Below are 12,900 nucleotides of genomic sequence, written 5' to 3' on the forward strand. Positions count from 1 at the left end.
GGCATGCCTGTCAGCCCACTCTACTACCAAGAGCTCCACAGATCAAAAACAAAGTGTAATTACGCGACATTGAGAGGAAATCATTATATAAAAGCCGAATTCTGTGTAGCAACTTCTTAGGATGCGAATTGGAAATAATTATGAAATTAGAATGTGATAACAGCTGCAATTAACATTATAAATGATTTAGCCAAATCCCATGAACCAGTTGGACGTGCTCCAAGATATTTATGGCTGCTCTGAGAGACGTTCTAGGTATAGCTGATCTAAACAAGAAAAGCCATCTTTTCTCAGCAACCAGGATATCTAGAAGAGCTGCTAGAAGCCAGGAAAGCTGCTCGACATGAAGGGCCACTAATGCGAATCGAGAGGATAAAGTTCATCCGTCGTGTAGTCGGGGAACCAGAGAGTGTAGCCAAAAGAATGACTTTGGTATTAAAGGTAAGTTAACATTGTTAATTAGTCTCTTTCTTCAACAGGCCCACCAAGAAATAGATCACCAGTGTTCTTCGCAAACACTGGCAGCTGGTATGAAAGTCAACAACCTCACTGTGGCTGATGTTGCTTATCCCCTAATTACGAAGAAGGTGAAAAACGTGTTCCAGTTGCAGCTCATTCACGTGCGCAATGGCTGCATCGTACCATATTATCAAGGACAAATCAAAGAGCATCCATGGAGCAATATTGCCCAGCCGGATACACTGCAACTGATGGTGGAGGGAGCAAATATGAAGTAATGAAACAGTTAATGGATTTATTCGGTGACGTCCAGCCTGGAGAAAACTGGTCAATCGTACCATATTATCAAGGACAAATCAAAGAGCACCCATGGAACAATATTGTCCAGCCGGATACTCTGCAACTAGATGGTGGAGCAAATATGAAGTAATGAAACAGTTAATGGATTTATTCGGTGACATCCAGCCTGGAGAAAACTGGTCAATCGTACCATATTATCAAGGACAAATCAAAGAGCACCCATGGAACAATATTGTCCAACCGGATACTCTGCAACTAGATGGTGGAGCAAATATGAAGTATAATGAAACAGTTAATGGATGTATTCGGTGACGTCCACCTGTTATGTTTGATGAAATTGGAGAGCCCAGTACCAGCTATAGACATGGAGCAGTTAATTTTGTTCTACTTTGCTGAGCATCTTACATTATACGTGTATCTACCAAGCGCTTTCCAATATAGATCTGCCCTCTCTTGACAGATGCACAGGTCCTCCGAGGGCAATAGTGCATGCGGCAGCCTACCTTTAACGTGAAGCTGCCCTTGATGCTCCGTATTGGGAGAGAGAGAGCACCCCAGGCGCAAAAAGTTTCTAGTTGCCTTGAACCAAGCACAATACACTGAGTCATACTGCGTAATGGACAGGGTTGGCCAGTGTATTGCAAGCTACTTGCATGGAAAGAGAAGGGTGTGCATCGGTTTTCAAGTGGACAAAAAAAGGAGTTTTCGTGTTGCGAAGAGAGTTCCTTGTCAAATGAAATGCGAGTATACAATAATTATTAAGAAAACTTCTGTCACAGTATATATACGTGTTCATTTTAATCTAGAATGTGTACCTTATACAATGTCTGTCGGCAGTGCTTTGACATATCAAGACTTAAAGATTGTTCTAAACAAGCTGCATAAGTACTGACCGATTAAAGGGTGGATACTGAAACTCAAACGGAGTTGATGTTATGTACATTGCAAGAAAAAACATGGATTCTGTTTCCGTGCAGAGTAAGTCTACGAATAACATTAATTTCACAGAATTTAACACCAGCACATGTGAAAGTAATGAAGGTACTACATGGTTACAAACCACATACCTAAATAGTGACGACAAGCGTTTCACTTTCTGCTGATGAACCGTGTCACCGTGAAAACATTGGGGAACACTTTTTTAGTGTCATATTGTTTGTAAAAATGGATGTGGTCAGTTGCTAGGCAACGATGATTGTGTCACGATATCTCTGGGGTCTGGTGTAGTATGGTTGCAGATGACTGCCCATCTCCGGGCTCTGATCATGTGTGCAAATTGTGTGCCTGCGCCCAGACCGTGAGTCAACGTAGTTTAATCCTGTTGCATTGCGTGGGCGTGGAGTGTTGCCTCATAACTTTCATCATCATAACTTTTTATAACTTATGCCCATGCGCAAGCGATGTATACGCCGTCTGTCTGCATTTTGTGCTACAGCTGCATGCTGATGTTCCTTATTCGAGAAAAAACATTTTTCATTAACGGGTACTTTCCCTAAGGGGAAGGTATTTCTGACGTTCGATTCTATGAACAAACTGATCGACTATTATGTCGATGTCCTCGAGGCAAAACCCTAGCAACTACTTTTACAAAAGAAAGAGACCAAAAGGGACCACCCAGAACTGCTGCGAGAACCACCACGGCGAGACCTACAGGAACCACAGGAAAGACAAGGCCCCTGAGGAGAAACTCACGAAGAACTAACCCCAACCACATCCCAGTTGACAGACACAATATTTGGATATGTCCGAGGAATATGTGTCTCATGCATTCAAGTATGCTGCCTGTGTCGAGAAAATCCCGAAAAAGGCCCCGGTATATGTTGATAGGGGAGAGGAGATAGCTAACAATAATGATGTCTAAATTTGTCATCCTGTACACTCACAATAGTGAATCCGTCAGATCTCCCGCCCCTCGTATCTTCTCTGCATCGGAGACTCCAAGCAGGCGGCTAACAACCCCAGAGTGGTCTGGTCACAGTTGAATAGCTCCTTGTATGCCCTGGCTAATCAGAACCAGCGGGGGAGGACGTGCCAACATTGTATGGAGAGTCCTCGGCCCTCCTTCGAATCTGGGAGACTCCCGTCTGAGGCATTCAGATAGGGATAGGGGCCACTGGGACAGACGCCGGCTTCATGTGGGGACGTTCGGTAACAAAACTAGTTCATAGTAAGCTTCCACTCCAATCATTGTTGACAATATGCTATAGCCACCACCACTGTACTGTAACAAATTATCCCATCTTGATAGATCGTCAGCAAACCCGCTTATTTGGCTGTAAGGTAAGGTCAGTATACAGTGGTTTCCATACCTTTGTGCAAGAGCACTGTAACCATACCCCACGAAAATTACCCGCTATACGGTACTATTTTTCGAAAATAATCCCATCCTACATGCATGTATATGTTATACAATGAGACACATTTTCTTTCATACTTAAGTATTGACGTGTTTGGTCTTTCTTAGAAGCTTCATAGCCAGTACATGGATCACCCCCTTTCCCTTTATGGAGCAGCTGAGAAACAGCGCCACGAAGAGGGTGTTGTGGTCTCCCACTGAAGCTTATCCAAGTGCGTAATGGATGAATCTACGATGATCCAGAGTGCCTACCGTTTGTGCATGAGCATGATCACTATACCACCCCACTGGCAGCCTGTGAACGTTTTATGCTTTTGGTAAGAAGGTTCCACCAGACAGCATGTCACCAAAGGTATGTGCCTGTCTGTATCACATATGCTGTACTCTGGTTTAAAGTTGGGTGTGCGAGCACTACTGGCTTTCCGACTGGACCATAGCCACTGACTATACTGACATATGCACTTGTGAAGTCTATACTCCTCCTACTTCTGAAACACACGGCGTGTCATAGCACCTCAGAGACTGTCTGAAGGAAAAGTGTTTTTATGAATTTTCTGAGAAAGGGTTAAACAGAACACTATATGTATAGTGTCTATGCCACATGGTTAGTCATCTTGTTACAAAAGACGTTATTTGTATTATCGTGATAAAGGAAAAAGAATACTTCTGTCTGCTTTGTGCAGAGCTAATAACAGGTTTAATCGATTCGCTACTTAAATAACTCATTGTCTATAATACGTATCTTATACCAAGATATTGATGCTACCAAAGAAGAGATTATAAAGAGATTATAGGTAGCATGAGCAAGATGAACCACCTGACTCCACTAACACCTAAAAAAATGAAAGTGAGCTTAATTAAAACCAGTGAAAAAAAATTTGAAAAGTGAAAAAAAAAGAAGAAACCAACTGCCTCTCAAGAAAGGGCAAAGGAGATATTTGCGGCACAGAAGCTGCGAGCAGAGGTTAAAATCCAGTAAGTTATATATAAAAATATTATTAATTTTAACTGAGGGTACATCCACAGCTCACACCAGTGTAACAAATAATGTCCTTTAAAATTTGATTCACTTTCCAAAAAATGTGTACTTGAACGAATGCCTCTCGCCATGTTTTGCTTTCACTCAAAAACTAGTATAGAATATAGGATGTGTATTTTGCTTTGTATATAATTATAATGTTGAATGATCTTCTAGAAGTAGATCGAAGTTGTAGTAATGGGAGTGGGCCGGCCAAGGGAACACATGTCACTGTCTGCGTATACCTTATCAAGCCAGCCAATTACGATACGTACATACGTTACATATAATAGCCCGTTTTTTATAGTAGTACCGTATTACTGGGTGCATGGAAAAGAAGGAAATGGATAACGGAAGGCGAAAATAAATAATAAAAAAATCACGTGTGCCAACTGAGGCGTGTGTACCGCGCGTGCATAATTATAATGGAAATATGGTTATGGTGGATGAATACTATTTTCCTGATCACATGCAGGACGTGTTTCTTTACCTCCGACTCTATCTCTTTTGGCTCTGGTGGAGGGTGCATGTACGTGTGCTTTTAGTGCTGATTCGATTCTTCAAATTTGTGAAGCGCACCCAAATTACTGAAATTCGATAAAGAATGGGTCGTATCTAAAGACATGTATTTCGATGAATTTGGGGAAATAAACTCAATGCCTTCATTTGGTCATACGAATGTCTTGCCTCCAAGTGTGACAAAGTTTCACCAAGTGAACTTATTCCTGACGTCGTCCTCCAAGATCTGGACACACAATGTCTCCTGACAATTTTAACAGTGCTCTTCTGGTTGTAGGTGGAGCCCTAGGCGTGATTAATCATTTTGGAGTATTTTCTATAGTAATCGCGTATGGGCCAGATGCCAGCGAGCTGGATTTTATTCAAGAGGGTCCACTGCTTACATGATGGAGCGTTCAGCACTTTCATGCTTCCCCTATGCAATTGACGATATGGGGTCGTATGCGGGTAGAAAACAGCTGGATATTGGAGAGCTTGTTGTTGATCCGTACAACGGAGCTAAAACTGCAAATTTAAGATCGGGAGCTCTTCAACCTTGCTCGGCCCCACTTATCGCAACCAATACACCTCCAAAGGACGATCCAAGGTTAGTTTACTTATTATGTAAACATTTCACCATTTGCCTTACGGCCCTCGTCACCAACCACCTTGAAGACCTGGCGTCAGTGGGAAAAGGGATTGAAAAAGATTTTACGGCCCTCGCCACCAACCACCGTGAAGGTCTTGAAACACATGGATAGGGCTTGGTCTATTATGCCTGGCCATAGGTGTGACGGCTTTACGAACGATACAAACGAAAACTCCTGAAAGCGAAAATCCTCTTGTGAGGTTGTCCTATGTAAATATTATTTGTATGTGTGTACGTCAAGACTGTGATGTCTAATGTCACACTAAGGGTGAATTGGAAATTGATAGCCAATTCTGCTTACCGGTACCCCAGCATTCACTATTATCCTGAGGGCTAAAGGTATCATAATAATTATGTATGCCTCGAGGCGTAGCCAGACCACGTGTTATCAGAGATACAGCAGTTTGGAGATGAATGTGACCAAATGACACTCAAGTACCTTAGTTCTTAAAAGAATGAGAACTGGTTTTGCCTTCTTCTCTGATTGGAAGGAAGATGTCATTGAAAAAGGTGTATGTTCATAATTATTACTCTTGATAATGCCCACGCATACAACTGGGAATTTAACTGAAACATGTATTGCATGTAGGTGTGAATGTGAGAGACCCTAAGCAGACAGCTTGGCAGGTATAATATATACATGAACACGTATCTATAGTATTCGCAATACATGTGTGTACATGTTGCTGTCGTGTATCTGTGTACACAGACCTGGGACTTGCTGGACTTTGCCAAGAGTTTATACGAGACCATGGTGAAACAAATCCCATGGTGAAACAAATCATTACATTGTCCCCATTTAAATCAACGGGAGCTCAATTGAGATTAGTCGATTTAAGTACAATGCAAACGGGAACCTTTCGGCTGTTAACTACGAATCTACGATGGCTCGCTTACTTAAACTAACCAAGTTTCAAGAGAGAACAAGAATGCAAGAGATGAGTACAGAAACACCGATATACATGTTCATGGGCAGATTAACTTTGGCTGCATACGGTTTAAGTTCATCTCTTGCTCCATGTCTGATCCCAGAATGCCTTCGTTTGCTTAATTATAGCACATAAACTTCTAATTTTACTCACATGCAGTCACACATGTTCGATCACTAATGACGAAACACCAGCTGTTTGAAGGATGGAACCCAGAGGGTGAGAATAGCTTGATAGCTGCGAGTGTACACAAGGGCACGATGTAAATTCTGCCATATTGTTCCTTTCCATTACACCGAAATGAGCAAATTGTCGCATCAATGAAGTATTGTTCCTTGGTAGTAAAATTCGATTGAAGCTACGTACTTATCTGGGGCTATTGCCAGTTACTTCTTGTTTTCTTCCGTGACAGTAAGGCAGTAAATATCACCTAGAACATAGCACCCAGGAAACAATGTGTGACCTAGTTTGCTCTGTGGAGAAGCATATGCATTCAAGAATGACAGCACTCGCTCTGATTCTTTCAAAGTTGCTATGTCATCTTGTAAAGAATCTAATGTATTGTTGAGATTAAGAAAAGAAGACGAAGAAAGGAAATTTGAAGAACAGTGTAGGAGGAATGATGAGATATATACATGATATATTGTACGTTGTACAAAGTATCATGCATACAATAATATTGATTTTGTGTGCAGTTGATGGATCACAGTTCTCAATCGCAGAATTATTCTGGACTGTCTCAGGTAATGTTGTGTTCATGCAGAATAGGGTACATCTGATTTACTAATTATTATTACAGGCACAAACTGTGAACCTCGATAAGAGGCTTCTGAAGCTGGCAACGACTATCCGCATATTAAGACGGCTAGAAAAGGGTGGGGGCACTGGGAGGACCATTGACACCACCCCGAGCGATCAGGTGGATGAGGATCCTAAGTACACGGTAAGAGTATACTATAAGCATTATAATTATTGTTAATTGTACATGCATGCAGTACAATGGAATCAACCTGCTGACTCTGTTTGGAAAGGACTATTTAGCGTATGGACGACTCCTTTTAAGCCATCTCTTCACTAAAGAGGAGCAAAAAACGTCCTTATTCCACAAGACTCATGGAAACAAGTCTATAAAACCCACCCTGGACACAGAGAGGGTGCAGCTTCTATATGGTAAGTGTATACTCAGGCGTACACCATTTTCTATAACAATATATAGATGTATATATGCCAATGCACGCCCAAATTATGCACATCGTAATAGTGATGCATAGTCCGTACAGAGTTTTTAAACTGTAATAATTATACTACCTCGGAGGAGACTGCATGCAACTCTGTTGAAGGGTTCTTGAGTAGTTCCAAAATCAGTACAACATTATTCGGTATATACATCCCCCGCCAGCTGTCGGAGTTCCACATGCATGCTGTACTTAAGGTTACGGTATACTAATTGCTCATGAATAATTCCTAAGATATTTATTTTCTTTATTTCTCATCACTACATTATTTTTGTAACTAGCAATGATTATCAATGAAAAGAGAACATGAAACAATGCTAGCTATTATTGTAGCTAAAAGTATCTATGTCTTATAATCCAATGAAGTGGTCTGAGGTCAGCTGGAAAAAACTGAAAATTTTAGCGTCAAGTTTTGTTGACTGCATAGCTTCCAGATTGTCTTTCTGACCAGTATTCGATGCCTAAAGACTTACTGGAGGGCGTCTCGAAGAGATCTTGTTCATAGAGACCTTACAGCAAAAATATATCCTTGTTACTACTCTACAGTCGCCATATTAGCCTACAAAAACAGCTAGAAATGGCCGTAACTTTGTTTCAACTTACTCTCTTGGGAAAAACTCTTAGAGTCGCCCTGCCCCTTTATTCGTATAATAAGAAACAGCAGACTATACGGTAAGGAGGGGTTTCCTGATGCTTAGAATTGACGCCAAGTGACCATTGCCAGATGAGAGCCATTTTACTAGTGTACTGCATTGAACACCCACGCAAATTTGAGCGTGGGTGGAACAGTATACCGTAACCTTAAGGCTAGCCACATTCCACACAATTTTATGTGAGAAAGTATGTTTACGTTGGTTTCGCTGAAGTGTGCAGGTAGGAAAAAGTTGCTCATGTAGCTCGAGGCGAACCACTCGCAACGGTGCATTAACTAACTAGTACATATCGCGCATTTTCTCGCATTTTCTTTCCACTTTTACTGTTCATGCATTCACACATCATAATTATTTATAATTTTTTACAGATTGTATGGACTTCAAACACAGAGGTTTTATGACAAGGTAAAACTGATAGTAAGTCTCAATCAAAAATGCCGAGATGCAAAGACAATAATCATACAGTGAAACTGGCTACTTGAGAGAAAACTTTACTTATTTACAATTTCGGTTTTGTATTGTTTTTGTATTGTTTCTGTGACATGATTTATTTACAATTTGATCCCTTATGATCTTGAACAGTCTTTATTCAAAGATCACGTTAGATCTTTGATGATCTAGTTCCAAAACATTGTATGATCTTGGCTATGATCTTGCACATTCTTGTAGCAAGATCTTAGATAGATTTTTCAATAGGGTAGCTGGAGGGAGGTGGGGTTAATCAAAAACAGTGAACATGCTAAAATGTACGTATCCTGGGCCTATATATACTCAAAAACACTGCTAGCCACACACATTTTAACTATGTACTACCAGTGTGATCCAGCTAATACATAATTGTATTTTTGGAAAAATACCCACTATAGAAGTCCACAATTGGGCCCGAAACAAAATTAAATTGATTTAAGCACAATAATTATTTTAATTATTTTGTGTAGCACTTTCAAAGAACTACTAAATTCCAAATACGTTATGAATTATTTATGGTCAAACTCATAGCTAGGCATCCGCTCACCTACGACTGACTTCTTGTCTCCGATGAAGGCACACACACAAGGAGACTCGTTGGGTAAACTAAACTGGATCTACGTACGACCCCATGGTGAGACTAGTAATTGTACAAGATAATTACTAGGTACCAGGGGGAGAGGCGTCGCATAAAGTGAAGTTATGTTGACAATAGCTATGCATGTCAACAACTGTCCCAATGTACAGTTTGAAGGTATGACAAGAGAGGAAGGACACTCACTGACTTTTGTATTTGTATGTACGTAGCAAAAGTGCGCAGAATGTTTGTGCGATCGTGCACATGTGTCATGTGCAGTATCTAAACGCGTCTTTTGTCCGTTCACATTGGCAACAATAATTTCACGCTGTGTTATAATTAATAGGGCAGCACTGCGAGCTACTTTCAGTTGGAATCTAGTACACTGGAACTAACCTCGCTTCATTGCTGCTTACTGATCAAGTCTTCTTGTAGCTGCTAAACTATCCAATATGGTGAAGAGACGTCCTCCTCTGAAGGTACAACAAACCCGGACCTAGTGCAGATCCCACAAGAAATCCTCATGGCTCAGATCAACTTTGTCCAATATCTTGTGTTATGGCAAGAAAGATGTTGTGGAACCTGACCACATTATTGTTGACAATAATTATGCTATACCCACCATCACTGTACTATAACAAATTATTATATGGTGAATCTAATCTAAATCTTGATAGATTGTCAGCAAACCCCCTTTATCACGAAGAGGGTGTTGTGGTCCCGCTGAAGCTTATCCAAGTGAGTAATGGATGTATCATAGATAGTAGAGGGGACTATACCACCCCACTGGCCACTTCTTGAAGCACACAAGCAAGGTGGAAGCTGTGAACGTTTTATACGCAGCGTGGGATTGGCACAGAAGGTGCATGGTAGACAATCGTAGGCGCATGCGTGCTCTTGGTAAGAAGGTACCACCAGACAGCATGTCACCAAAGATATGTGCCTGTCTGTATCACTCATACATACACATTGTATTCTGGTTTAAATAAGTTCTTGTAGAAGGAAAATTATGATTGCAAGGAATAGTACGAATGCGAAAGGAGATAGGGCAAGTAGTGGCTACTGCCGTTACTCACTCATTATGCCTCGAGGCGTAGCCGCACGAGGGATACGGTAAAGCTGACTGTGTGTGTGTCTGTATTCCAGCAATAACTGCTCAACGGTTGCAATGCGACGAAAACTAACAGCTTCTATAGGCTTCTAGCCACGTTCTCTTGGATTTTGATTCGTGGATTAGCAAACTAAAGCTTCTTTCTCGAGTTATGGTTAGTTTGACTCACATTGAAGGCAGTTGCAGTATCTTCAGAATCTTTCATAGCATCATCTGTTCGCACAAACTTTCTATTCAACATATGAGTTAGCCTTGCACTAAAGCGCTAGCTTTTTGTTAGCTACAAGACTCAGAAAATATCTGTTAAAACAGCTAGCATGCAGTAGCCATTTGTGAAATTGATCTCTTTGGACACACCCTTTAATTATTCCTGTGGATGTAATGCACATGCGCGCTCATTCCCCGTGTGTGAGAAAAAATAATATCCAAGATCAGGTCCAGATCCTCCTGGCAGAATCATCTTTGTCTTGAGGGCCTGGTAAGCCACAAAACACTACCATAATTATAACAATAATAGATAACAATATGCATGTACACAGGTCTTTTCTTCTTAGATATTATACATGTATACACTGAACTACAGATCCTGGAAGAATCACTCTTTCTTGAGGTCCTGGTAAACCACATAATACAATAAATAACAACAATAGATGCATGTAAATAAGTGTTTTCTTCTCAGTGACTTTATATAGATAAGCTAACTTTAATATAAAATTCATTTATAGATAATGCTCTAATACTTTTGAGCGAAAGCAAAAACATGGCAAGAGGCATTAGCACAGCGCCAGCTTGAACACTAGTTTACTGAGCACAACAAACACCCAACCTTGAATTCCATGACCCCCATGATTTTATTGGACGAGGATTGTATTGTCATCGTGTTCTACGATTGCGTACAAATGTGGGTGTGCGAGCACTACTGTGCACTGACTTCCCAACTGGAACATAGCCACTGACTATAATGACTACGTTTTGTGTCGTGTACATATGCACTCTATACTCTTCCTACTTTTGAAACACGCGGCGTGTCATAGCGCCTCAGAGACTTCCGCATGTCTGAAGGAAAGCATTTTTAAGACTTTTCTGTACATTCACAATAATATATTGAGAACAGAACACTATATGTATAGTGTCTATGCCACGTGGTTAGTCATCTTGTTAACAAAAGACATGATTTATATTAAAATATTAATCGTGATAGAAATAAACAAGGAAAAAGAATACTTCCGTCTGCTTTGTGCAGAACTAATAACGGGTTTAATCGACTCCATGGTTGCTACTAATCTTTGAACAGGAGGCAGAAAGTCGATATCTCTAAAAGTACGGACAAAGACAGTTTATCACAGTGCTTGCATGGTCACACAAAAGATCGGAAACACCTCTTAAGGAAACACCTCTTAACGTTTTAAGGTAGATATAATTATATGCTTGTTTAATTACTTACTTGGTAAAACTTAAATGTTTCTGTTTCAGTATCCAGGATGCTGCAAAAGCGCTCCGGAGAAGAAATATTAAAATATTGATCGTGATAGAAATAAACAAGGAAAAAGAATACTTCCGTCTGCTTTTTGCAGAGCGTCTAATCGACTCCATGGTACATCTAGTTATAATTATTGTTTTAAGACAATGAGGATAACTACTTAAGCCAATCTTTGTGTTTTTTTCATAGCCTACTCTATTTCAACAGTGGAGTCTTCTCTATCAATAATGACCCTCCGAACCAGAGGCTAGGGCTATCCTCAAACGTTAAAATCGTTTTGGATGGCGAACTGGTACATTGCAACTTGACTGTGAGTCATGAATTATTTTGTGTATTGTACAAACGAACAAATATACAGGGTGTAACGGATGGAGCTATCTTAGATGAAGACAAGAATCAAGTCTTCATTGCAGAGGTATTTTTTCCCCTCTACATAATTTATGTGTACATGCATAATTATTATTTTTATTATTAACAGGCCAAAACAGATGAAAGAAAATTGGTCAACAGCATGGGGGAGGGGCAGCTACTAATAGCGATGCTAATCAGTTTCATCAAAATTGAAATGAAACATCCAATCTGGGGTTTTCTTATGTCAAACAATCGTGTAAGTGAGGTGGTAACACTGATTATGAATACTTTTGCTAAAAAGTTTGCGCATAATGTTTACTGCCTGTGTTGCCATTGGCCTGGCCCGGCCACACGTGCTTGGCTTTTATCCCTCCAGTTAGACGTTGTCCGTGTATATCTATTGAGTGGTGAGATTAAAGTTACGACCAGCTCCATCGGACCATTGAACAGCATAAAGTCTCTCATACCTGTTTTTATTGCATGCTTCTGTGAGTTATCGACTAGTCTAGCAATATTCAGAGTCTGTACAAGTGCTACAATTTTCAAAACTTGTACCATTGTAAGTGCATGGGGGTGCAATTGGTGAGCCCATTCTCTAAAGGGACCGTACCGTGACCTACATCTATACAAATCTCTATTTGACTCTCACTTCCTGCTAATTGTATTTTACGTATGATGTAAACTCACTCCACCCATTCCCTCCACAGATGCAATGCGAGCAAGTCTGGGTTCATCAGCTGGTCAACTCCCCACAGATGCAGATGTACGCAATAATAATTATTTCCTCTCAGAAACATAGGAGTTAGTGACTATCTA

Source organism: Halichondria panicea, chromosome 15 (assembly GCF_963675165.1).
Source record: "Halichondria panicea chromosome 15, odHalPani1.1, whole genome shotgun sequence".
Lineage (NCBI taxonomy): Eukaryota > Metazoa > Porifera > Demospongiae > Suberitida > Halichondriidae > Halichondria > Halichondria panicea.